This window comes from Bos mutus, chromosome 3, assembly GCF_027580195.1.
Source record: "Bos mutus isolate GX-2022 chromosome 3, NWIPB_WYAK_1.1, whole genome shotgun sequence".
Taxonomy (NCBI): domain Eukaryota; kingdom Metazoa; phylum Chordata; class Mammalia; order Artiodactyla; family Bovidae; genus Bos; species Bos mutus.
This window is the reverse complement of record NC_091619.1, coordinates 111,781,389-111,807,618: the sequence shown is the minus strand read 5'-3', so window position 1 is coordinate 111,807,618 and position 26,230 is coordinate 111,781,389.

Below are 26,230 nucleotides of genomic sequence, written 5' to 3'. Positions count from 1 at the left end.
CCTCTGCTGTATTCAGTCACTTCTCTTTTCTCACTCCCCATAGCCTGTCCATCAGCAAACTCTGCTGTCTTTGTCTCCAAAACATATCCAAACTGGCCTACATCTATCTTTGTTACTGCCATCCTGGTCTGAGGCTTGGTTCATCACACTTGGCCTACAGAAATGGTTTCTTACCTGGCCTATTTGATTCTACTATTGCTTTTCATGGCCAATTAAAATGTTGTCTCCTAATTTTATCGAGTTCTACAAATATCGGAATTGGATCATGACAGTTCAGTTCAGTTGCTCAGTCATGTCCGACTCTTTGTGACCCCATGGACTGCAGCACGCCAGGCTTTCCTGTCCATCATCAACTCCCAGAGCTTGCTTAAACTCATGTCCAATGAGTCAGTGATGCCATCCAACCATCTCATCCTCTGTCGTCCCCTTCTCCTCCTGCCTTCAATCTTTCCCAGCATCAGGGTCTTTTCCAGTGAGTCAGTTATTCCCCTGCTTAAACCTTTCTTATGTATCTGCACAACATGAACAAAATCCAAACTTCCAGGCAGCTCACAAAACCTGACTTGCCTTCTGCCTGCCCTCTGAGCTCAGTTTATTTTCCTCTGCAGTCATGCTCAAAGCCATAGTCTCTCTGGCTTTCCAAGGCTCTTCCTCCTCTATGCCAAGCTCTTTCCCTCCCCGTTACCCTGGCTTTAGCTCTTCTCTCTGCCTAGAGTGCTGCTCCCTGTGTCTTTACCTGGCTTGCACCTGCTCTTTAGAATTTGGCTAGATGCTATCTGGGCAGAATTTCTCCTCCACCACTCAGCTAATTTATTGGCTGCTTACGGCAAAAGGTGCTTTTTCAAATGGAGCAGTCTCCTTCTATAAATCCCCCAAAAGTAATAGTAAAATTAACCAATGATTTGGTAACCATAAATAATACTGTTTCATCACTTACAGAAATGGTCATAATGTGTGCTATGTTAGGCAGCTCTTATCTTTTTCTTTGTTAAAGGATGTGCCTGAGACAAAGGGAAAGTGGTGTCTTATTTCCTGTGGGCGCTAAGGTAGGTCAGATGGGTGAGGGTTGTAGGCAGTTTCAGTAAAGCGTATCAGGTGGAGATCTTATCATAAAGCACTCATAGGTCTACTCTGATTTAGAAGAGCTGTTATAACACTTCTGATTTACAAAATTTCAGGACTTAGTGTTATTGGGTGCTTTCCATACAGCATTGTCTGGTCTGTTTCTCTAAGCTTTAATTGCCCTCTCTCCACCATTACGGTACTGGGTTTTCTTTGCCATTACTCTCTTCAGTGATGGAGACAAATCTGTACGACATTTCCAATTCTATCAGAAGTAAAAAAAAAAAAACCTTTCAAAGCAACTCTTGAACCCATACACATTCACTTATCTAGGTCATGAAGAAAATAATAAATTGACTCTTCTTTATGGAATACAAGAGATCGACACACCCACTCCACTCTTATGATCTGAGAGTATAGCCTGCTTTGTAAAATTATCTTTTGTTTTTCTTGTTTTGGGATTTATTTTTTAATAATACAGAAGATCTCCGCCAAAGACTCATTGATTACATTTTGTAATCAAGGTAAAATAATTATGGATGTTTATTTTGTAACAATGCACATTATCAGTCTTAAACTACATCTTTTTGCCAAAGACGTTCTGCTGCTGCTTTTTTTTTTTTTTTTGCATTCTCTTTGATCATTCACTGCAAAGACCATCTGGAGATCTGTGACTTGAGTTCTTGCACACCTGAAAGGGTTTCACCAACAGAAGACAGCTTAGTTGCTTGCACAAGGTTTCAGTTAGTTGCAAAAATTACCAATTATATTGAGACTTCGAATTTATCCTCCTTGTAACATGCTGAACATTGTGATTCTTTGACTGAGTTTCTTTTTTCTTTTATTCTGAGGCTATATTAAATCTTTCCAGGGATAAGTGGACAAGGATGGGACAAGCTTGCCACTCATATCTGTGTTAGCATGCTTGGTGGACTGTTTAAAATGCTTTATTGCATTAACACAATTTTGTTATGACATTTCGGCAGGGTTCCATTTGACTGGGGCCCAAAGTACACGACTAATTAATCCATAGATGATGTTGGGCATTTCCCATCTGTCTCCTTTGCTGGCACTAGTTCTCTGAGGCAGAAGACCCTGTCAAAGGCTCATGTTACATAACTCTCCATCTGCCTTTATTCATAGGCTCTGTAACTCGCTGTGTTGGGTGTGCCTCTGGCCGCCTGTGGACAAATTGGAGTCTCTCCCTATGGTTCCTTATCACCCTGTGTGTGCTCAGTCGCGTCTGACTTTTTACGACCCCATGGACTGCAGCACGCCAGGGTCACCTGTCATCACCAACTCCTGGAGCTTGCTCAAATTTGTGTCCATCGAGTCGGTGATGCCATGCAACCATCTCATCCTCTGTCGTCCCCTTCTCCTCCTGCCTTCAATCTTTCCCAGTATTAGGGTCAGGGGCAGAAATGGAAAGTGGGGAGGAGGTCCAGGGAATTCTTCTTCCTAGAAAGTGCTGGGCTCAGGAGGCAGGGGTGGTGGTAGTGATTTAGTCCGTAAGTTGTGTCCAGCTCTTTCAACCCCATAGACTGTAGCCCTCCAGGCTCCTCTGTCCATGGGATTTCCCAGGCAAGAATACTGGAGCAGGTTGCCATTCCCTCCTCCAGGGCATCTTCCCAACCCAGGGATCAAACCTGCATCTCCTGAGTCTCCTGTGTTGGCAGACAGATTCTTTACCACTGAGCCACCTGAGGGCCAGTCTCACGTTTCTCTCTCCAAACTACTGATATCTGCACATGATGCCAGAGGATGTGTCTAGGAAGTCACTCTTGCCCTTGGCATAAGATCTAAATCTAACAACAAGACAGGAAGCTGGCAATTTAGGCAGTGTTCACACCCAGTGACTTCTCTGGCCAGGATCTAGGGTTTGGGGTGCACCTCCCTTCCAGTTAAGACCCCTGCTCAACACATTTTCATAAACTGGTTTCCTTCCTAGAGTTTCCTGGAATGTGCCCCTCCTCCCTACCTTTTCCCTACTCCTTAGAGAGAAGAAGTTTTTAGAGCTATTATTTTCATATGGCATTATTTTTCTCTGCTTTTCCTTCTTATTGTGAAAATACTAGGCATTGAATCTATCCAAACACATGGCGATGATGGAAAAATTTCCCATCATCTTTGTTCAGGAAGCATTACCAGGAACTTGAATCAGCAGAGGGCTTCAGACCTCTCCGCCTCCAGACAGAGGCCAGCCTGTCTGCAGAGAGAAAGAACTGCATATTGTCTCCGTCTAACACATTTCCTCTCAGCCTTGTTTATATCCATCCATCCATTCAGAATCTGAATCAGTTCAGGATTTAGTGATCAGGTGGTCTGGGGCAGAATGACTGGTATCCACACTTCTGCCTTCATCAGCACCTGGGAACATCCTATAGACACAGAGACCTGACCCTCCACCCAGAAAGCCAAAGTCAGTAGGTTGCTGTCAAGCCCAGAAACATATCTTTTCCTGAAAGCTCCTGGGGTGTCTTGATCATCAGTCATGTTGAAGAACCTCAGAGAATTTCTGCATCTTAGATCTGTAAATGCCTTAGGGATTAGTTCAAGTCTCTGAAGAAAAACAGGCCCAAAATCACATAGCTGGGCAATGGTTTTGCTAAAACACATGGAGAATGGTTTAATTATGTCCAGCACACTGCGGTCCAGTGGTTAAAACTCCATGCTTTCCTTGCAGGGGGCACAGGGTTGATCCCTGGTCAGGGAGCCAGAATCCTACATGGATCCTGCTAGGATCCATGCAGCATGGCCAAAATTTTTAAATAGTAAATAAAAGAAAGGAACTTTTCTATTATTTCTTAGAAAAATTTTGCATCAATATGGCTCACAGTTTCTAATTTCTTTTTTTTAAATTACAGTTGCTGTACAGTATTATATAAATTATAGGTGTACTCTATATAGTGATTCACAATGTTTAAAGCTTATATTCTACTTATAGCTATTATAAAATATTGGCTATATTCCCTACGTTGTACTACATATCCTTGTAGCTTATTTTATATGATGAAAAGCTGAAAGCATTTCTTCTAAGATTAAGAATAGGACAAGGAAGCCCACTCTTGCCTATTTTGTTCAACATAGTTCTGGAAGTTTTAGTCACAGTAATCTGAAAAGAAAAATGAATGCAAATTGGAAAGAAAGAAGTAAAACTATCACTGTGTGTAGATAACATGATACTATCCATCGAAAATTCCAAAGATGCCCCCAGAAAACTACTAGAGCTCATCACTGAATGTGGTAAACTTGCAGGATACAAAAGTAATATACATAAATCTGCTACATTTCTGTACACGAACAATGAACTATATCAGGAAGAGAAATTAAGGAAACAATCCCATTTACCATCACATCAGAAAGAGTAAAATATCTAGGAATAAATCCATCAAATTTTCCAGTTGCTCCATTTGAAATCTATCTGAAACGCAACACCAAGTCTTGGGATTCACCAGTGGCTTAGACAATAAATAATTTATCTGCAGGGCAGGAGACCGCAGTTTGATCCCTGGATTGGGAAGATCCCTGGAGAAGGGTATAGCTACCCACTCCAGTATTCTTGTCTGGAGAATTCCATGGACAGAGGAGTCTGGCAGGCTACAGTCCGTGGCATCATGAAGAGTCAGATATGACTGAGTGAGTTTCCACTTTCACTGTGAGAAAACGGGCTCGCTAAACTGATGATCCCAGTGAGAACTTCAGCACGCATTGGACACTGGCTGAATGTTCGCTGGCTAACTGGAAAGTCATTTCCTTAAGAGGGGAAAGGATGGTCTCATTGTTTTTATTCTACTGGGCGATTGAATCATATGTGTTTATTGTGGGTGATGCTCAGTCATTTTTAGAGGACATTTCGAGGTTTTGAGAAAGTAATTTCAACAATGATTTGCCACCTGTGAATTTCTTACATTGTTTAAATTAGAGTCTTATCTCTTATTAAGTCAGAACTACACATAAACCACGCAGATATAAGATTTGAAACAACTGTGAACTAGATGCTCAGCCTTAATCAGAAAGTAAAGAGTTAATGTTTAGAACACATTTAAGATTATGCGGATTGAATCCTTGTCTTTATGCACCAGCTATGGTGACAAAGTGATGCAGAGTCAACTATTTTAAAAATCAAGCTGTGTTGGGCCCTCTCCTGGGGTTGCCTCTGGAGGCAATGATATTATTCCTTCAGAGCAAGGCTCCAGGGGAAGAATGCCAATTATGCAGAGAAGCAGTGAAGAATGTGTTCACCTCTTGGAGCCCTGACCTGCAGGTCAGACGGAGACACCCCTGCTGGTGGAGCCTTGAAAGCAGATGATAAACATGATGGATATCTGCGAACTTTAAAGAGAACAAGGGCCAGATCCTGGATGAGCAGCTGGCCGGTACCCTGGGAGGGCGGGTGCTCACGGCTGTTAGTCGGAGCCTGTCCTGAGCGCCACATTCCTGGGCCCATAGTGGGCATTCGCTCAGATTTTCATCCCAGTGGATACTGACTGTTAGAAGCAGAAGTGCCCACTCAAGATGTGGAGCTGGGGAGCCAGCTGGTGGCTTAGCAGGAGCCAAGTCTGCCTAACTTCCTCAGTCTTCCACTAAAAATGCTTTAACTGGTTGTCTTGAAACCTAAGAGTAATCGAGAGACCTTTCAGAAGATTCCTGATAGCTCAATTGAAGAATCCACCTGCAATGCAGGAGACCCAGCTTCAATTCCTGGGTCTGGAAGATCCACTGGAAAAGGGATAGGCTACCCACTCCAGTATTCTTGAGTGTCCCTGGTGGCTCAGCTGGTAAAGAATCTGCTTGCAATGGGAGACCTGGGTGCAATCCCTGGGTTGGGAAGATCCCCTGGAGAAGGGGAAAGCTACCCACTCCAATATTCTGGCCTGGAGAATTCCATGGACTGTATAGTCCATGGGGTCGCAAAGAGTCAGACACAACTGAGTGACTTTCACTTCCTCCTCCTCCTTCAGAAGATTCATTTTCCTCAAGTGTCTCCTGTGGGGATGCATCAAAGACCAGGCTTTTCTTTCTGAGGGACAGAAACTGAGGCAGGGGAGAGGGTACTGAGGCTGAGTGGGGTGGGAGACAGCAGCAAGTCACCATGTGCCCATCAGGACTGTTGTTAAGGACCCCATAGGGAAAGCTCAGGCTTCGGTCCCCCCAGTTCACTTTTTATTCTGCCAGTAATCATTTGTCGGTTATTTGTTTTGCAAACATCTTCCCATTTTACAGCTTATTTAATGTGGATTTTCAGACTCTAAGTTGTGTTTGACTCTGCAGTCCTATGGGCTACAGCATTGCCAGGCTTCCCTATCCATCACCAGCTCCCCAGAGTTTGCTCAAACTCGTGTCCATTGAGTCAATGATGCCATCCAACTATCTCACCATACCATCACTTTATTACGGTTCCTCCTTTGGGACAGAACTTTAAAACTTTCTGTAGACAGATTAAAAGCATTATTGTTAATGAAAATATATTTAGAGGAAAAAACACAGAAAAAATGTGCAGCTCAGTGAATTCTCACAAAGTGAGCACTGTTGCGCCACCACTGATGTTAAGAAAAACATCACCACCTAAAACTCTGGCAGGTACCAGCTTCTCCTGCTTCCCTAAAGATAACTCATGCCCTTCTGACTCTTATGTCAATCCTCACCTTTCTTTATGGTTATTTTCCAGACTTTTTATCTCTGTTCTTAATAGCTTAATTCTGCCTGTTTGGGGGGCCTTCAGGTAAGTAGAGTGACACAGGATCCTTTTTTGTATTCTTTCTCTTAATTTTCTTAGAAACTGGAAAGGTCATTATAAAACATGTTATGATAACTGAAGGACCAAGAATGGCTAAGACAACCTCCAATAAGGTTGGAGAGCTTAATGTTTGATCCCTGGATCAAACCTGGCTCTCTGCATTGCGAGCACTGAGTACTAACCACTGGGCTGTCAGGGAATTCCCTATGTCTCATCTTAACATATTTTACATAAATATCCAACTGTTCTGGAATAACTTGCCCATAAAGACCACCCCTTCTCACTGCTCTTGAGTGCAATGTTTGCCACAAAATAAGTGTTCATCTCTGCTATTTCTCCTACTTGTCTCCACTCAACACCCTCTAGTCCATTTCTCCAGGTAAAATCCCACTGCCCACCCCCTTCTCCAAATATTCACTCTCTCCCTCCGAGGTGTCACCATGAGTGTAGCAGGCCCCTCTGTTACCTGTCACACAGGAAGTGGCTTGTGGTTTTGGTGAGGCACTCAAGCCTTCGAGCTGCCCTTTACTGATTCTGCCATCTGCTCCTGGCCTTCTGTAAATTAATGAATGGAAGGGGTGTGCAACCAGCGGTCTCCATCACAACTATGCTGACATTGAGCAGGGCTCTACACACCGTATATTATACCTGATCTCTTCCTCAAAAGCTCTGTGCTCAGTAGGCACTCGTTGTTCAGTCTCTAAACTGTGTTTGACTCTTTGTGATCCCAGGGACTGCAGCACACCAGGCTTCCCTGTCCTTCACCATCTTCTGGAGTTTGCTCAAACTCATGTCCATTGAGTCAGTGATGCCATCCAACCATCTCATCCTCTGTTGTCCCCTCTTTGTAGAATCCCAGAATTCTTTCCTGGCTTGACCACTTCTTAGCTCTGCTGTCATTCTGGCTCCAACACCAACAGCTGCTGTGACGAAAGTCACAGATCCAGGTCACAGAGGTGTTCTTGGGGGAGGCTGCACCCCAGTGCTCTCAGTTGGGCCTGCGGGGCATCCCGCCTCCTCGCCCGTCAACAGAGCATGCACACTGTTAGGGCCAGCGTGTTCACAGGTCATTCACTGTCTGGTCTCCCTGGGGGCAGGGCAGTCCCCATTGTCCCCCCAGCTGGCTGGGGGCTGCACACACTTCTACTGTTAGGGGCAAACACAGATCTGTTTCTTTTCTAGGCTATGTATCAACACAGCATAACCCCCTGTTTCCTCTCCTTGGAACTCCATTCATTTCGCATTGTGTTCCAACTTCCTTCTTTTGTGTAAGGATTCCCCTATTTCTGGTCAAGTTCTTAATTTTTCCTTCCCTCCGTTGCTGTTTAACCGTTCAGTGTGAATACCAGGAGACGTTCCCACATCCATCATTGCTGAGCCCTGGAGCTGCACAGAAGTTTCTGTGAAGGACAAAGACATGCAGTTGAAGGAACTCCAGGGCTGAAGGCAGTGTCTCCATTCTGGTAGCATCTTCTAGAAGCTACCATAGCATTCAGAAGGACAATCGCTGGTCATTTTCTCATGAGAGGTCACCCCAAACCAGCCAGCTGACTAGAAAGATTGAGAAGAAATATAATTTGTCTTCTTCAAACAGGCAAGTGTTCAGAAGGGCAGTGTTCCAAAAGTACATTTGCTAATTGATTTATCTGGAAATCAGAAGGCTCTTTTTCAATCAAAACGGTGGCATAATAATTGTTAGGTGCCATTAGAAGTTTATCTAATGTAACCTCAAATAACAAACCATTTTAGTGGGAAAAAATGTAGTAAACAAAACAGTTTCATCACTAGTAATTTTGCAAGCTTACAAACATATCACAGGGAAATTAAATACAAAACTATTTCAGATGCAGAGGAGGAAATCATGTAACTTGAATTTTACAGAGATATAAGTGGGATTCTCAACATTTTTAAGAGCTTCATGGAAATGTCTAGTTTTACTTAAAAGGGGAATTTTTACTTTTTCCTAAACAAGTGAATTGATAGCCCCACTTCACCAAATCCACCAAATATTAATCTGATACTGTCAGACTTGATGCGTCTTATAAGAAGTAAAGTCCTTGGTAGGTAGTCATAACATGAGTGTTACTTCATTCTATCCTGACAACAACTGAGAGAGAAGGACTATTATTCCCATTTTCAGTTGTGGACACTGGGATTTAGAAAGGATTAAGTCACCCATTAGCAGGCTGCACAAATTGGACCCAAGTTATACTTTCTGTAACTTGCCCATGTTGCTTCACAAAGAGAAGGAACTCAACAGAGGAAAAGAGATGTGTGCTCCAGCAGGAGAGGAGAGAGAAAGAGGCCTGTTCTCTTGAACATTCAGCCCTGAGCTACAGCAGCTGGTATTTCTCGAACGTTCATCATCTGGTGTAGCTTGTGTCTTATTCCATGTAACCTACAATCACCCTGTAAATTACATACTTCTGTTCTCACTTCCATTTTGCATGTGAGGAAATGGAAACACAGAGAAGTTAAGCTGATTGTCCAAAGTCACATGGCGAGTGGGCAGTGCTGCCCCAGGCTGCACCCCCAACCCCACTCCACCTTCCCTCCCAGGACAGCCCCAACAGATGGCTTCAGAAGGAGGAGCTGGGAGATGAGATGAGACACCAGACAGAGTGACAGGGTGCACAGGGTGCTCAGGGCTCCTTCTACTGCACGACCTCTCAGAGAGAGCACCTACCATCAAGGCTAGAATGAGAAGGAACCGCATTTATGCCCTGGGGGAAGGGCCTCCACTAGGCTGGCCAGCCAGGGCCAACTGGCCTCACGTGCTCCTGAGTGAGCTGGACCGACCACCCAGGATGCTACCTCATTGCAGCTCAGCCCTTCCCTTCACCCCAGGCCTCTTGTATGCTGGAGCCTGAAAGGATATGCCTGCATTTGTACATTTGGGGACCTGCCAAGATCTTGGGCAGTGTCCCAGCAAAGATCCACTGTGATGGAAAATGCTGGCAGAAGCTTGGGGAGAAGAGATGCAAAGACTTATTAGTCAGGGTTCTCCAGAGAAACAGAACCAATGGGAGATGGATGAGACAGACAGACAGACAGACAGAGAGATAGAGGAATGGGAGATGGATGAAATAAGATAAATTATAGACAGATAGATAGAGGGATAGATAGTTGTTGTTCAGTCACTAACTCATTTTGGACTCTCTGTGACCCCACTGACTGCAGCACACCAGGCTTCTCTGTCTTCCACTATCTTCCAAAGTTTACTCAAACTCACACCTATTGAGTCAGTGATGCTATCTCTAACTATCTCATCCTCTGCTATTCCCTTCTCCTTTTTTTATCCCGCAAGTGGGAAAAAGGGATAGATAGAGGGACCGATTATTAATTGACAGATTATTTGTAGATCAGTTCAGTTCAGTCACTAAGTTGTGTCCGACTTTTTGCGATCCCATGAATCGCAGCACTCCAGGCCTCCCTGTCCATCACCAACTCCCGGAGTTCACCCAAACTCATGTGCATCAAGTTGGTGATGCCATCCAGCCATCTCATCCTCTGTCGTCCCCTTCTCCTCCTGCCCCCAATCCCTCCCAGCATCAGGATCTTTTCCAATGAGTCAACTCTTTGCATGAGGTGGTCAAAGTATTGGAGTTTCCGCCTCAGCATGTCCTTCCAATGAACACCCAGGACTGGTCTCCTTTAAGACGGACTGGTTGGATCTCCTTGCAGTCCAAGGGACTCTCAAGAGTCTTCTCCAACACCACAGTTCAAAAGCATCAATTCTTTGGCACTCAGCCTTCTTCACAGTCCAACTCTCACATCCATACATGACCACAGGAAAAACCATAGCCTTGACTAGACGGACCTTTGTTGGCAAAGTAATGTCTCTGCTTTTGAATATGCTATCTAGGTTGGTCATAACTTTCCTTCCAAGGAGTAAGCATCTTTTAATTTCATGGCTACAGTCACCATCTGCAGTGATTTTGGAGCCCCAAAAAATAAAGTCTGACACTGTTTCCATTGTTTCCTCATCTATTTCCCATGAAGTGATGGCACCAGATGCCATGATCTTCGTTCTGAATGTTGAGCTTTAAGCCAACTTTTTCACTCTCCACTTTCACTTTCATCAAGAGGCTTTATAGTTCCTCTTCACTTTCTGCCATAAGGGTGGTGTCATCTGCATATCTGAGGTTATTGATATTTCTCCCAGCAATCTTGATTCCAGCTTGTGTTTCTTCCAGTCAAGCATTTCTCATGATGTACTCTGCATATAAGTTAAATAAGCAGGGTGACAATATACAGCCTTGACGTACTCCTTTTCCTATTTGGAACCAATCTGTTGTTCCATGGCCCACTTAACTTCACATTCCAGGCTGTCTGGCTCTAGGTGAGCGATCACCCCATTGTGATTATCTGGGTCATGAAGATCTTTTTTTGTACAGTTCTTCTGTGTATTCTTGCCAACTCTTCTTAATATCTTCTTCTGTTAGATCCATACCATTTCTGTCCTTTATTGAGCCCATCTTTGCATGAAATGTTCCCTTGGTATCTCTAACTTTCTTGAAGAAATCTCTGGTCTTTCCCATTCTGGCGTTCAGAAGCACGGCGGCCAAGAGGAGCTACACCATGCCCAAGGACAGGGGTGGCGACCGAGAGTGCCAGGCTTCGATGGCACAGGAGTGGCCAAGAGGAGCTACCCAACGTCTGAGGTCGGGGCGGCGGCCAAGAGGTGCAAGCCCACGTCCAAGAGTGGCGACTTGGCAGGCAGAGGATGGCTGAGAGGAGCTACTCCATGTTCAAGGTCAAGAGGGGCAACCTCATCCAAGGGCAGCGGTGGCTGAGAGGAGCTACCCCACATCCAAGGAGCGGCTGCTGCACAGGCGCAGGAGGACAGAGAAGAGCTACTCCCCATTCAAGATCAGGAGGGGTGACTTCATCCAAGGTAAGGAGCAGTGGCTGCACTTTGCTGGAGCAGCCATGAAGAGACACCCCACGTCCAAGGTAAGAGAAACCTAAGTAAGATGGTAGATGTTGCGAGAGGACATCAGAGGGCGGACACACTGAAACCATAATCACAGAAATCTAGCCAATCTGATCACACGGACTGCAGCCTTGTCTAACTCAATGAAACTAAGTCATGCTGTGTGTGGCCACCCAAGACAGACGGGCCATGATGGAGAGGTCTGACAGAATGTGGTCCACTGGAGAAGGGAATGGCAAACCACTTCAGTATTCTTGCCTTGAGAACCCCATGAATAGTATGAAAAGACAAAAAGATAGGACACTGAAGGATGAACTCCCCAGGTCAGTAGGTGCCCCATATGCTACTGGAGACCAGTGGAGAAATAACTCCAGAAAGAATGAAGGGATGGAGCCAAAGCAAAAACAATACCCAGTTGTGGATGTGACTGGTGATAGAAGCAAGGTCCGATGCTGTAAAGAGCAACATTACATAGGAGCCTGGAATGTTAAGCCCATGAATCAAGGCAAATTGGAAGTGGTCAAACAGGAGATGGCAAGAATGAACATTGACATTCTAAGAATCAGCAAACTAAAATGGACTGGAATGGGTGAATTTAACTCAGATGACCATTATATCTACTACTGTGGGCAGGAATCCCTTAGAAGAAATGGAGTAGCCATCATGGTCAACAAAAGAGTCCGAAATGCAGTACTCGGATGCAATCTCAAAAACGACAGAATGATCTCTGTTCATTTCCAAGGCAAGCCATTCAATGTCATTGTGATCCAAGCCTATGCCCCAAATAGTAACACTGAAGAAGCTGAAGTTGAACAGTTCTATGAAGACCTACAAGACCTTTTAGAACTAACACCCAAAAAAGATGTCCTTTTCATTATAGGGGACTGGAATGCAAAAGTAGGAAGTCAAGAAACACCTGGAGTAACAGGCAAATTTGGCCTTGGAATACGGAATGAAGCAGGGCAAAGGCTAATAAAGTTTTGCCAAGAGAATGCACTGGTCATAGCAAACACCCTCTTCCAACAACACAAGAGAAGACTCCACACATGGACATCACCAGATGGTCAACACCGAAATCAGATTGATTATATTCTTTGCAGCCAAAGATGGAGAAGCTCTATACAGTCAGCAAAAACAAGACTTGGAGCTGACTGTGGCTCAGACCATGAACTCCTTATTGCCAAATTCAGACTGAAATTGAAGAAAGTAGGGAAAACCACTAGACCATTCAGGTATGACCTAAATCAAATCCCTTATGATTATACAGTGGAAGTGAGAAATAGATTTAAGGGACTAGATCTGATAGACAGAGGGCCTGATGAACTATGGATTGAGGTTTGTGACTCTGTACAGGAGACAGGAATCAAGACCATCCCCATGGAAAAGAAATGCAAAAAAGCAAAAACGGCTGTCTGGGGAGGCCTTACAAATAGCTGTGAAAAGAAGAGATGCGAAAAGCAAAGGAGAAAAGGAAAGATATTCCCATTTGAATGTAGAGTTCCAAAGAATAGCAAGAAGAGATAAGAAAGCCTTCCTCAGCAATCAATGCAAAGAAACAGAGGGAAACACCAGAATGGGAAAGACTAGAGATCTCTTCAAATTTGTAGATAGATAGTGGTTTAGAGTTTTGAAAGGTAGGTAGGTAGATAATAGTCAAACAAATAGATAAGAGAGAGCCAGGAAGCAGATGGTATGATTCAGTCTGTGCCTGAAGGCCTGAGAACCAGGAGCACCTATGTCCCAAGGCAGGAGAAAACACATAGCTCAGCTCAAATAGAAAGTGAATTCACCTTTCCTCCACTTTTTAAATTGTATTCAGGCCTTAAGGGATAAGATGATGCCTACCCACATTGTGGGGGAGAGCTTCTTTACTCAGTCTACAGATTCAAACACTAATCTCTTCTGGAAACACCCTCAATGACACACCCAGAAATCATGTTTTACTGGCTACCTGGGCATCCCCTAGCCCAGTCAAACTGATACATAAAATTAACCATCACAAGCTCCTAAGGCTGGGAGAAGCTGGGCAACGTTCAGTTCAGTTCAGTTCAGTCGCTCAGTCATGTCCAACTGTTTGTGACCCCATGGACTGCAGCACTTCAGGCCTCCCTGTCCATAACTAACTCCCGGAGTTTACCCAAACTCATGTCCATTGAGTTGGTGATGTCATTCAACCATCTCATCTCTGTCATCCCCTTCTCCTCCCGCTTTCAATCAGGGTCTTTCCAAATGAGTCAGTTCTTCACATCAGGTGGCCAAAATATTGGAGCTTTAGCTTCACCATCAGTCCTTCCAATGAATATTCAGGACTGATCTCCTTTAGGATGGGCTGGTTGGATCTCCTTGCAGTCCAAGGTGCTCTCAGAGTCTTCTACAACACCACAGTTCAAAAGCATCAATTCTTCAGCACTCAGCTTTCTTTATAGTCCAACTCTTTCATCCATACATGACTACTGGAAAAACCATAGCCTTGACTCTATGGACCTTTGTTGGCAAAGTCATGTCTCTGCTTTTGAATATGCTGTCTAGGTTGGTCATAACTTTCCTTCCAAGGAGTAAGCATCTTTTAATTTCATGGCTGCAATCACCATCTGCAGTGATTTTGGAGCCCCCCAAAATAAAATTTCTCACTCTTTCCACTGTTTCCCCATCTATTTGCCATGAAGTGATGGGACCAGATGCCATGATCTTCGTTTTCTGAATGTTGAGCTTTAAGCCAACTTTTTCACTCTCCACTTTCACTTTCATCAAGAGGATCTTTAGTTCTTCTTCACTTTCTGCCATAAGGGTGGTGTCATCTGCATATCTCAGGGCAGTTATGGATCTGAAAGATGAGAGAAATGCTGTAGAATGAAAGAGATGGGGAAGGTGATAGAGACAGAGAGAGACAGAGGGAAAAACCAGGTTGCCCAATTCTTACTCATTTCCGAGGATTGACACTGGGTGATTGATCCAGGAGACTGAAACAATCACATTTTTAAGACCCTCTGGGAAGGGAGGACACTCTCTCCACTACTTCTTTGGTCCTTGTGCATCCTGGCTGGCCCTTATCACCTGCATATGCTTAGCTCACAATGGGGGAGGCTGTCAGTGTGGCAGGTCCTCTTCTGTGAGTGAATTTACCTTGATCGATGTCCACGCAGAACCTCTGGAATGATTGGACTGCCTTACAGTCACTCTTCCAAAAGGGCATATTTGATTCTGTGTCATGTTGGTAACATGGGAAAAACATCTATTTCTAGGCTCATTTCTCAACAAATGCATGTGCATTCAAGTGGATTTTGTTTCTATAGACAGAAGCTGATTTGTGAGTTCTGTGTATTTCAAATCTCAGAAGGAAGCAGTGAATGTCAAGCACAAAAGAGGAAGATATTAACCATGTCAGGATAAGGAGGCCATTTTCAACGTATTGAATAGTCTCCATATGTTGTTTCGATTTTAGCATAAACTTCAATTCCATCATTATGAGATCAATCACTGAGGTGTGTTTCAGAGCAATAGAATGACCCCCGAACATCTGCTTCCTGGTTGGAACTGTTTTGCATGCAAAAACATGCCAACGTATTAACATGCTTTCCTAATGGCCATTCATCCAAGATAATAATGAAGCACGGGAAACCTCCAGCCACTGAGTTCCCAAAGCTCTCATGAGAATCCCAAGATGGGTCAACCTCTAATGATCTCCTTGGCTTGCAGCTTCGGTGGCTGAAATCATAACCGAGGTCTGGCATTTCTTACTCAGCAGTCAGATTGCCCACACCGATGTTAAGCCCCAAGAAGGTAGAAAGCCTGAGGACATGGGGCGGATCCTGCTCTAGGTATGTGTAGTTTCCATTGAGGAGATCCTCTTCATGAACTCCTTCTAAGAAATGACATCACACAGCTTCTTGCAGCCAGTTTCTCCTAACTCTATCCCCAGCAACAAAGGCAAGATTAAAGAGTGCTCTCTTAATACACTAGGCACTGGCTGCAACCTCACATTATGCTCACGACATCAAAGGGCTTTATTTTTATTACCACCTTCCCGCAGTTTTATAGATGAGGGTGAAGAAGAGGATTAGAGCCAGCCTAAGGCCACACAGCATCGACAGAAGACCTGGAATTTGAACCCAGCCTGGCCAACTTCACAGCCCAGATGCCTAACCTTACTTTACTCTGCATCTCCAGAGTAACTTCCAGTAACTGCCCCCATGGGAGAGTGGCCATGTAAGGAGAGATCCTGACATAGGTCACTAGCCAGAAAGTTGCCAGGGAAGCAAAAGCCCTCATTTACTCCACTGCGTGGCATCTAGACAAGCCCCACCTACCACTTGCTCTTTCCCCGGAGGCCATGTAAACACAGAGGGACTAGGGCAAGCCTGGTGGTCTTCCAGTGACCCTTCCAGACCCAGACCAGAGCTTGAGAAACTTGACCTCCTCTTGCCTGACCACCTAGCTCCCCAGGGCATGCAGACATGCATAAGGCCAGAAAGAAGAGCGAAGGAGTTCATTTCAGGAATGCTTGTTGAATCTGTGTCCATTTGGGGTCACTGAGAAGTTGAGGACAATGAATAGATACTGTGGTCCTGAGAGAAACATGCCAAACTTATGACCACACCCTAGTGATGGGCAGTGTGGTCCCACCAATGACCAGGTGTCCAGAGAAGGCAGGAGACTGAGGCTGTGAGTGGATCCCTAGCTAAGCCTGAGTCCCTGTCCCCATCCATTCCTCACTAGCTCCACATGCTCTGCACCTCAGTTTCCTCATCTGTGAATTGGGCAGGACTGTAGAACCTCCCTTTTGGGGCTGTGGTAAGACCTGAAAGAAATAACATCTGAGCGGGGCATCACAGTCAGACTCCCTAAGTGAGGAAGTCACCTGTTTCTGCAGGAGATTTAGGAGACGTGAGTTTGATCCGTGGGTCAGAAAGATCCTCTGGAGGAGGAAATGGCAATCCACTCCAGTATTCTTGCCTGGAGAATCCCCTGGACAGAGGAGCGTGGCGGGCTACAGTCCACAGGGTCACAAAGAGTCAGGCACAACCAAGCACACATACACATACACACACACACACACACACACACACACACACAACACAAGAAGGAAAATGTCCGGAACACACCCCCTGTCCTGTTGATGGGTTGCCCATGAACTTTACTAGGTAGGCTTTGCTTGCTCAGCAATGGCTAAAATGCTTTGGGAGCCATAAAGCAATGCTGTTTGATTTTTAGCAATTGGTCCCCACCCCCCTTTCATTCATCAAAGGCTGTCTAGGGTGCCCTTGAACCAGTTACAACTTCAGGCTCTGCAAAACCAGAATGAGAAAGCCAGGGGCCCCATCTAATGCAAAAAAGTGAGACTCTAAGCACAACTCTTAGGAAACAATAAACAACCTGAGTTTATTATTTCAATTTTTGCTACTGTCGTCTATAGGTAAGTTTCAAGCAACATTTCAGACAGTGTTTTATTTTGACCATGAGGTTGAGGGGGGACAAGGGACCAGCTCTGGTTACTTCAGGGGGCACTGACTCCCTCTCCCACCTGCCTCTCCTCCCTTCTGCCCCGATCCCTCCTCCCACCCCTGGGGACACTGGGACCAGCGTTTCTGCACCACTTCTGTGTAAGAACATGTACTGGTGTGCTTGTTTTTCTATCTTGACTTTGGATGTGTGGTTGGGGACCTAGACTGTGGTTCTCACACATTCAGTTCAGTCGCTCAGTCGTGTCCAACTCTTTGAGACCCCATGGACTGAAGCACACCAGGCTTCCCTGTCCATCACCAACTCCCAGAGCTTATTCAAACTCATGACCATTGAGTCGGTGATGCCGTCCAACTATCTCATCCTCTGTGGTCCCCTTCTCCTCCCATCTTCAATCTTTCCCAGCATCAGAGTCTTTTCAAAGGAGTCAGTTCTTCACATCAGGTGGCCAAAGTATTGGAGTTTCAGCTTCAGCATCTGTCCTTCCGATGAATATTCAGGACTGATCTCCTTTAGGATGGACTGGTTGTATCTCCTTGCTGTCCAAGGGACTCTTAAGAGTCTTCTCCAACACCACAGTTCAAAGGCATCAATTCTCACACATTGGGCTGGTGTAAATCAGAATCTTTTAGGGAGATTTTTGAGAATGTGTATCCTTCTGTCTCACTGCAGAGATTCCTACTGAGCCGGTCGGAGGTGGAACACTGAGTCTGCATTTAACCAGCACACCAGTAATTCTGAGCCCACTTGGAAAACACGGCCCTTGAGGATTGAAACCACATGGCATCCATGGCCTGGCTGTAGGCAAATGGCCTTGGGATTCACGTCACTTGCATTCCTGAGCCTGTGCTGGGGGCCTGGCTAAGTGGGGCTTTCAACACGTGGTCTCATTAACCCTCAGGTTAAATGGTCTCATTTAAGCATTTAACCTTAAATGGTTAAAACCCTCATTTAACCATCAGGGCAAACCCTGATTGATGGGTTATCCATGTTAACCATGATGACATGGGTTCTGTCATCATCTGTCATGAACTGTTCTTGTGATCCTATCCTGCCTATCCTCAGAAAAGGAGGCTGAGGTCCTGCCAAGTTCTTAGCACACGCCCCTGCAATCCCACCCTTGGTGCATGGGGATTTTGGACCCATAAGGTCTGCATCCAGAGCTGGCATTATCTGCCACCACCTCACCTCCCTCGGGCCCACTTGCCTCTTAGGAGTCCCTACGGTTTTCAAATTCATCTCCTCGCCTCACTTGTGCCCTGCCTTTTGGTGGACGTGTCTCCAGAACTACTCTGCCAATGAGCCATCTCTGGGGCCCTTTGTGCCCAGTCACACCTCAGGGGCTTTGTGACAACCTCCATGAGCATCCACATCGCATTTTGGATGTTCATCACCTTGTCCCCAGGTCTGCCGTGGCCCCTGTGTGATGCCACGGGAGTGGATGCTTCACGGGGAAAGTGGTGCTGAACACGACACACTGGGGCTGGCTTCTGGGGTCTGTGCCTTTGGCAGCAGCCTGGCGTCTGGACCACACACAGGAGTCCTCGCAGAGGAAGCCACTCCCCGCCTGCTCATGGCTGTGATGGCACAAAGCAGGATTCCCAGCCCTTTTCCACAGGGAAAGCATCTACTAATTATGCTCAAGTTTCGGACTTTGAAGGACGCAAGATGGGTTGGTCCAGACCCTTTGATGGTGAGGCCAAGCCGTGATTAGAGAGCTGGCCTTCTGGCCATGTGGCCTGGGGGAGGGTAGATTGCTTGGGCTCAGCCAGATGCTGACCCAGGGAATCTGAGCAGTTTCTCTGTGGCCAGAGCCACCCCATATCCTTATAAGGGTTGCATACAGAACCCCAGAGCCAAAGGACAGGGGGGAGGTGAAACCCTGGGCAAATCACCCTTTAGGGACAAGATAAGGCAGCTTTGCCATGGGTTCCTAAAGGACAGCCAAGGAGGTAGCAGGGAAGTCTGGAAATGAGTGATGAAGCAGTGAGCCTTGTATTTCTTGGGAATGTTAACCCTAACTCTCTCTTTCTTGGTGGTGTTGTGTTACTCACTCAGTCGTGTCTGACTCTTTTGCAACCCCATGGACTGTGGCCCACCAGGCTCCTCTGTCTAGGGGATTCTCCAGGCCAGAATACTGGAGTGGGTTGCCATTCCCTTCTCCAGGGGATCTTCCTGACTCAGGGTTTGAACCTGGGTTTCCCGCACTGTGGGCAGATTCTTTACCATCTGAGCCACCAGAGAAAACTCTCTTTCTTTAAGCCATTAGAATTCTGGGACATTGTGATTCTTTGGACTATGAACTCCATTTGCCAGACCTACCTGTAACGTAAGAAATAGCACCAAAACCTTACATTAACTGGGAGATACTGACACCCTGTAAGATGTAGATTCCTGGGGAAGCTTGGAAAAGTCCCTTGGAGTTGTTAGCATGTTAACAGCAGACGTGTGCTCGCAGGACCAGATTCAGAGGAGGTCTGCAGTGATTCCACCTGCTTAGACCTTCACCCACTGAACTAATGAACTCCTCCGACATGTTCTGGAGCCTACCTTGAGCATGGCGCTGTGTCTCACGCAGGACTGAGAATAGGGAAGCCGGAGTCTCTGCCCCAGGAGCCTTCAATCTGGTGGAGCCATATTGACAGTAAAGGGAGTAGGAACCCACCAGCATGGCTGAGCTCTGGCCAACTTCCTCCCTGTGCCTTCATCCACTTACTAAATGAATCTCATTAGAGACAACCAGGACTTCGTGACCTACTGATTGTGGCTCCCAACTTAGAGACGGACTCAGTGTAGGGTTTTTCTTGCAAGTGTTCAGCCAGTGGAGATTATTTTGGGGCCACTAGAAAGGATTTTGGGCTTTCCCGGGGGCTCAGTGGTAAAGAATATGCCTGCAATGAAGGAGCCACAAAAGATGTGGATTCGATCTTTGGGTAAGGACGATCCCCTGGAGGAGGGCATGGCAACCCACCCCAGTATTCTTGCCTGGAGAATCCCCATGGACAGAGGAGCCTGGTGGGCTACAGTCCATAGGGTCACAAAGAGTTGGACACAGCTGAAGTGACTTAGCGTGCACACGCATGCAGGAAGTCTCAGCTTAAAAACATCTTGCCTTTGCAGTGACACGTGGTTTAAATCTTACTACTGAAGAGTTATTGTTTTGGGCAAACACTGCTCTCTCAAACAACATTCTTCAAATGTGAGTACTAATGGGCAGATTTATCCATATTCATTTTATGTATTTACATATGTGCATATTTTCCTTATTTATTATACTCCTTGGAGAAGGAAATGGCAACCTACACCAGTATTCTTGCCTGGAGAATTCCATGGACAGAGAAGCCTGGTAGGCTACAGTCCATGGGGTTGCAAAGAGTCAGACATGATTGAGTGACTAAACCATCACCATTATACTCCTAAGAGCTAAGTGACTTCATACTCCTAGATTTTGCTAACAGACCAGCCTGATAAAACTTTAAATAGTAAGCCTTTCTCATATAGTAAAAAATAAATTTGTGTTGGCCAATGAATAGCAATGAAGAAAATTAAACACTGTAAGTCATTTCATTCACCTCGATCTCAACTTGGTCCGTTGGCTGACTATGGCAGACAGAGAGGGTTTTGCTCTCCTATTGCTTATAAACAAAAGACCACAAACCTAGCAAGTGGAGGAATGGGTTCAGCTCAGCGGTGAGCTGGTGCCCTGGGGCAGAGCGGTGCCGATTCTCCTTGTTGGACTTCTCAGCATGAAAACAATGCACAGTAACAGTGATATGCGGGTTCATGTGATTAAAGGCAAATATTTTAGAGAGAAGAAATATTTTGGTAAATCAGTGCTATGTGAGCATTAAATAGTATTCCCAGTTGCTTCTGAACAACTCTTCGGTATTGTGTGTATGTGTGTGTGTGTGTGTGTGTGTGTTTTAATAAGAAGATACATGTTACACCAGTATTCTTGCCTGGAGAATTCCATGGACAGAGGAGCCTGGCGGGCTACATACAGTCCATGGGATCGCAAAGAGTCGGACACGACTGTGTGACTAACTTTCATTTTTTTTCCTATGTTACAAACAGCCACAGATAGCTGATATAATAAGTTTATACACAGTGAGTATGTAGTAGAGTTAGACCTTGCACTAGGGCGGTCTGGCTCCAGAACTGTGCGTTTATTTATGTCACTGTTCTAGAGGGGTCAATGACTGTCTTACTACAAGGGACAGACCTGTTAGTATCAAGACTGGAGGCAGGTGTAGGACAAGCACCTAGGGGGGTCACCAGCCTTGGCTGCTTGCGATGCCCTAATAATGGAAAGGGTCTCATGCCTGCACGGTTGTGGCCACCCAGATATTCTGGAAATGGCAGGCTTACCCTTGCTGGGCACTTGTTTTCATCACAGTTGGCACAGGGGACAGAGCAGAGCTCCACCACCTCCAGGCTCTTAGGCTCAGAGAGGTCTGGTAGCTATGACCCAGCCCTGCTGTGCTTGGGGCGAGGCTGGACCACCCATGGCCTTCTCTTGCCCTGGTGTCTTGTACTGGCCTCTCAGCCAGGATGGTGTCTCAGCCCCTTTGAAACTCCAGTGGGAACCAGACGCTCTGCTTGCAGAGCGAGCTTGCACAGGCCTGGCACTGAACAGTTCTAACTAGCCCATCTCTCCACACGAGGCTGCTCTGGGGATCCTGGCTACTGGCCAGCTCAGAATCCCAAACACCTCCATGTGCCTGGCATTGAATCCAGCCACTTCCTGAACCTCCTGCTGCCTGATTAGACCTCCTTTGATGGTGTGAGAGATGGCAGGGTGACCTCTCTCTCCCCAGTGGGTCATAAAAGCTGCTTCCTCTCCCCTGGGGCCAAGAGAACTGCCTCCCCATCCCATGAGCTTGGCTTGCCTTCCTCCACGCGTGTGGAAACATGTGCAAAACTTATTGTGTCAGTGGAGGAAATGCCCCACCCTGACTCAAGAGATCAGCCCTCCAATGGCTCTAACTGGTCTATTTAGGGACTTGGCCAGTCTAGGGGAAGTCCGCAACAGCTGAAAATAAGCCAGAGGATGATGCTAATTTCAGGGAAGGCCGAATGGTCCCAACCCTTGGACAATCTGTCACAGCCTGTAGGCTGGCCCTTTTGGGCACTACACACAGTGGGTCCAGTTCATTTTTCAAGAGTCTGGGGAGCGTGTATGGGGGAGGGAGGGGTACACTCAGTGGTTCCAGCTTGTGTGCGTGCATGCTAAGTCGCTTGAGTCATGTTAAACTCTTTGCAACTCTATGGACCATAGACCACCAGGCTCCTCTGTCCATGGGGTTCCTGAGGCATGAATATGGGAGTGGGTTGCCATGCCCTCTTCCAGGGGATCTTCCCAACAGGGATCGAAGCCCTGGTTCCAGTCTAGTAGTAGCCAAATATCTTTTATCTGACAGATGATTCTCTAACTGGATAGGTTAAACCTTTCCAGACTATTGGAAAGGGAAGCAGAAAGTGAAAGAAGAGAGATTGGAGAGTATTTCCACCAGCCCCCAAGATCAACAGGATGATACAAAAGGTTTTCGACTACAAGGTTAGGACTCTGACCTCCCTTCCTCTTGCCCACATCTCCCATGCCATTGCTAAGCTGTATGAGAGGCTAGGGTATCACTAATTTACTTCTGCTCCTAATATACACTGGATATAATATTACACAAAAGAACTGTGCCCCACTCAAGAGTGGGTCAACACGTGACTCCAAATCTCGCCTCTCCCACCCGTTGTATGCTATGCTGCCATCATCTATGCTGGTTCCTTGCCCCATCCAGAGAGCACCACGTTTGAACTGAATTTATTTATATGCAGATGCTGAACCATCCCTGTACTGAGCAGCTGGAGGTCTGGGTTCCCACTAGGAGCCACCACAGAGATGTGACCTTCAAATTCAGTGTTTTGTGAACTGCCTACAGCTGAGATGGAATTGAGGCATCAGCTCCCATGAACAATGCCAGAAACACATTCTCTTGCAGTCTTCCATCTCACGTTTACCAGGTGTCTCCAGAATTAAAGAGAAGCGAAAAGGAACTTCAACTATATTAGTATCATGGTTAACCATGCCAGAAATTATGGCAAGAGGGTGAGATAACTTTGAGATTTTAAATGTGTACATGGTATTATTTTATTAGGTAAGATAGCAGAAGTGAAGAAAAATTTTGGCATCTTTTCAAAATGCATGCTCAAGTAAATATTTGTGTGAAAAATAGCATAACATCTGACTTTGAAATACTTCAGCAAAAAGAAGAGCTTTTTTAATGGCAAAATGTCAACAATTGTTAAATCAAGATTTATAGGAGATAGACTAGTTGCTCTAGTTTTCTTCATAATCTGAAAAAAAATTCACAAAGAATTTTTACAATCAGTTCTTAATTTTTTAAGGAACAGAGTGTTTCTGGGGGGCAAGGTGGATAATATTAGTCATTTTTTTTTCTTCTTGTAAGTACAAAATTATACTGTTTATTGTACAATATTTTATTGAAAGTCCACAGAGAAGAGGATGAAAATCACCATGATATCAACACAGAGACAACTCAGGGACCACTGTTAATGTTCACTTGCATTTTCGTCCTTCTATGCATATCGCAAACCATTAAGAATCACCTCTATGAGCATCAACCTGAATGAACTTGCCAGTATTTAACTATGCATATCATTCAAATTAATACATTCAAGAGCGCCTTATACCACTACAGACACATTTTTTTTAACTTACAGCTTTTTATGGCTGAATCACATTTATCAGTTGAGTAGACTTCAGTTGTTTCACCAACACTTTATTAATTTTGGAAATTACTGGGCACTTACCTCACTCTTAGTTTTCCGCTACTATAAATAACGATGTGATTTGCATTTTGGAGCAGGAATCTGTTTCTGAATCTCAGAGCATTTCTTTAAAGTGAATTCCTCTGAAGAGAAGTTGTGAATATGTTTAATAAGACTCTCGACCTGTGTTGCTGAATTAGTTTTGAAAGGTTCTGTTCTCCCCGCCGGGGTAATGAGATTGACCTTCAGTGCACTCACCCCAGCTCCGGAGATCCTCTCATGAATACAGTCACTAATGCAGTTCAGGAAACATGCGCACCAAGCTGCATTGTATTACTCTTCTTTATTTGGGGAACATTTTCAATATTTTATTATCTCTTGAATGTCTCCTTTTTGTGTTATTTTCCCATGTATCTCTGAGAACTATAGATTTTTTGTTATCTTCCAATTTTAACATCTTTTTATTGTTTTTTCCTGATTTTAACAGCAGTACATGCTTATTGTAGAAAATTAAAGAAAATGTAAATCACTCTATAACTTCATCCCTCAGGGATAACTGCTCTAGTTATTCTGGGAAGTTTTCTTGAGATTTTACTTTGGTGAGATAAAGATGCACAAGCACAGGTGTGCACACACACGGGCTCACAAGTGCACGTCCACCTGCGTGCACAGCCACACACATGCCTACAAACATACCACACACACACAGGCACAACGTGTACATATACACTGGGGCATGCAGTATATGTACGCTTCCCCTTTCCAATTTTCCATTCTGAGCATTTTAATGTCATTAAAATTCTTGATAAATATGTCTTTATACTCCAACATACCATTTTATACATGTAGAAAAATCTATCAGCATTTCCTTAGCGTTGGACATTTAGATTATTTCTGCACCTTTATGGGCTTCCTGGGTGGCTCAGAGAGTAAAGAATCTGCCTGCAATGCAGGAGACTGGGTTCTATGCCTGGGTCGGAAAGATTTCCTGGAGAAGGGAAGGGCAACCCACTCCAGTATTCTTGCCTGGAGAATCCCATGGACAGAGGAGCCTGGTGGGCTACAGTCTGTCCATAGGGTCACAGAGAGTCAGACACAACTGACTGACCCTTTCACTTTTCTACACCTTTACTATTCTCAATAATGCTGTGGTTCACATCCTTTTCTATGAGGACTTGATAGAGATGAAGAGTTTTAATATTTCACCCCCATTTTTCTATAGTAAGCATTTTTCTCAGAATTTTTGTTTGTTTTTTAGCCTTTCATTCTGTTTTAAAAATTCAAACCAATCATAGGACTTTTGTGATGACCCTTCCCATCCAGACATTTTGACGCTTTCTCTGACATTAGTTTAACTCAGGCTTTTTCTCATCTAAGCCTTTACTAGATCAGAAGCATGAGGACTGCAGAGTATAATGGTGTTGTGCTCTGGCATACAAGCCACTGATGAGTTCAGTTTTTGAACTGAACTCCACCCTCCAGACTCCACCAACTGGGTAATCATTGCTGTAGTTTTCAGGCTGTTACGAGTTTATTTTTAGTTTGGGTTTGTTTCGGTTTCATCATTAGTTAACAGGTAGCTGGGGTGGGAGCAGGCTTCCCAGGTGGCTCAGTGGTAAAGAATCCACCTGCAATGCAGGAGACGTGGAGGCATGGGTTCAATCACTGGGTCAAGAAGATCCCTGGAGGAGGAAAGGGCAACTGGCTCCAGTATTCTTGCCTGGAAAATTCCATGGACAGAGGAGCCTGGGGGGCTACAGTCCATGGGGTGGAAAAGAGTTGGACACGGCTGAGCATACGCACACACAGCTGCGGGCTGCATTAGAGGCAGTCTCCGTCTTGATGCTGTGCCAGATGGGCTGGCTGAGCTGGAGGGCCCTGTCCTTAGGCAGGTTTCCGTCTGTCTTCTGCGGAAGCATCTTGTACCTGTCATGAGGGGAAGGCTGGTTTGGGAAGAGGGGAGCCACACAATTGCCTTAAATACCTGGGATCTGACACTACTGAGACTGACCTGCCAGGGCCAACAAAATCCTTCAGCAGCATCTGGGAAAGCAATGGGATGCTGTCAGCACTCAGGCGATACCTCGCTCGTGAAACCGTCCGTCACAGCATCTGTGAAGGAGCAGTTCCATGGTGGATGACAAAGGAACCAAGAATACACAGTGAGGGGTAGGACAGTGACTTCAATAAGTGGTGTTGGGAAAACTGGACAGCCATGTGCAAAAGAGTGAAACTGGACCACTGTCTTGCCT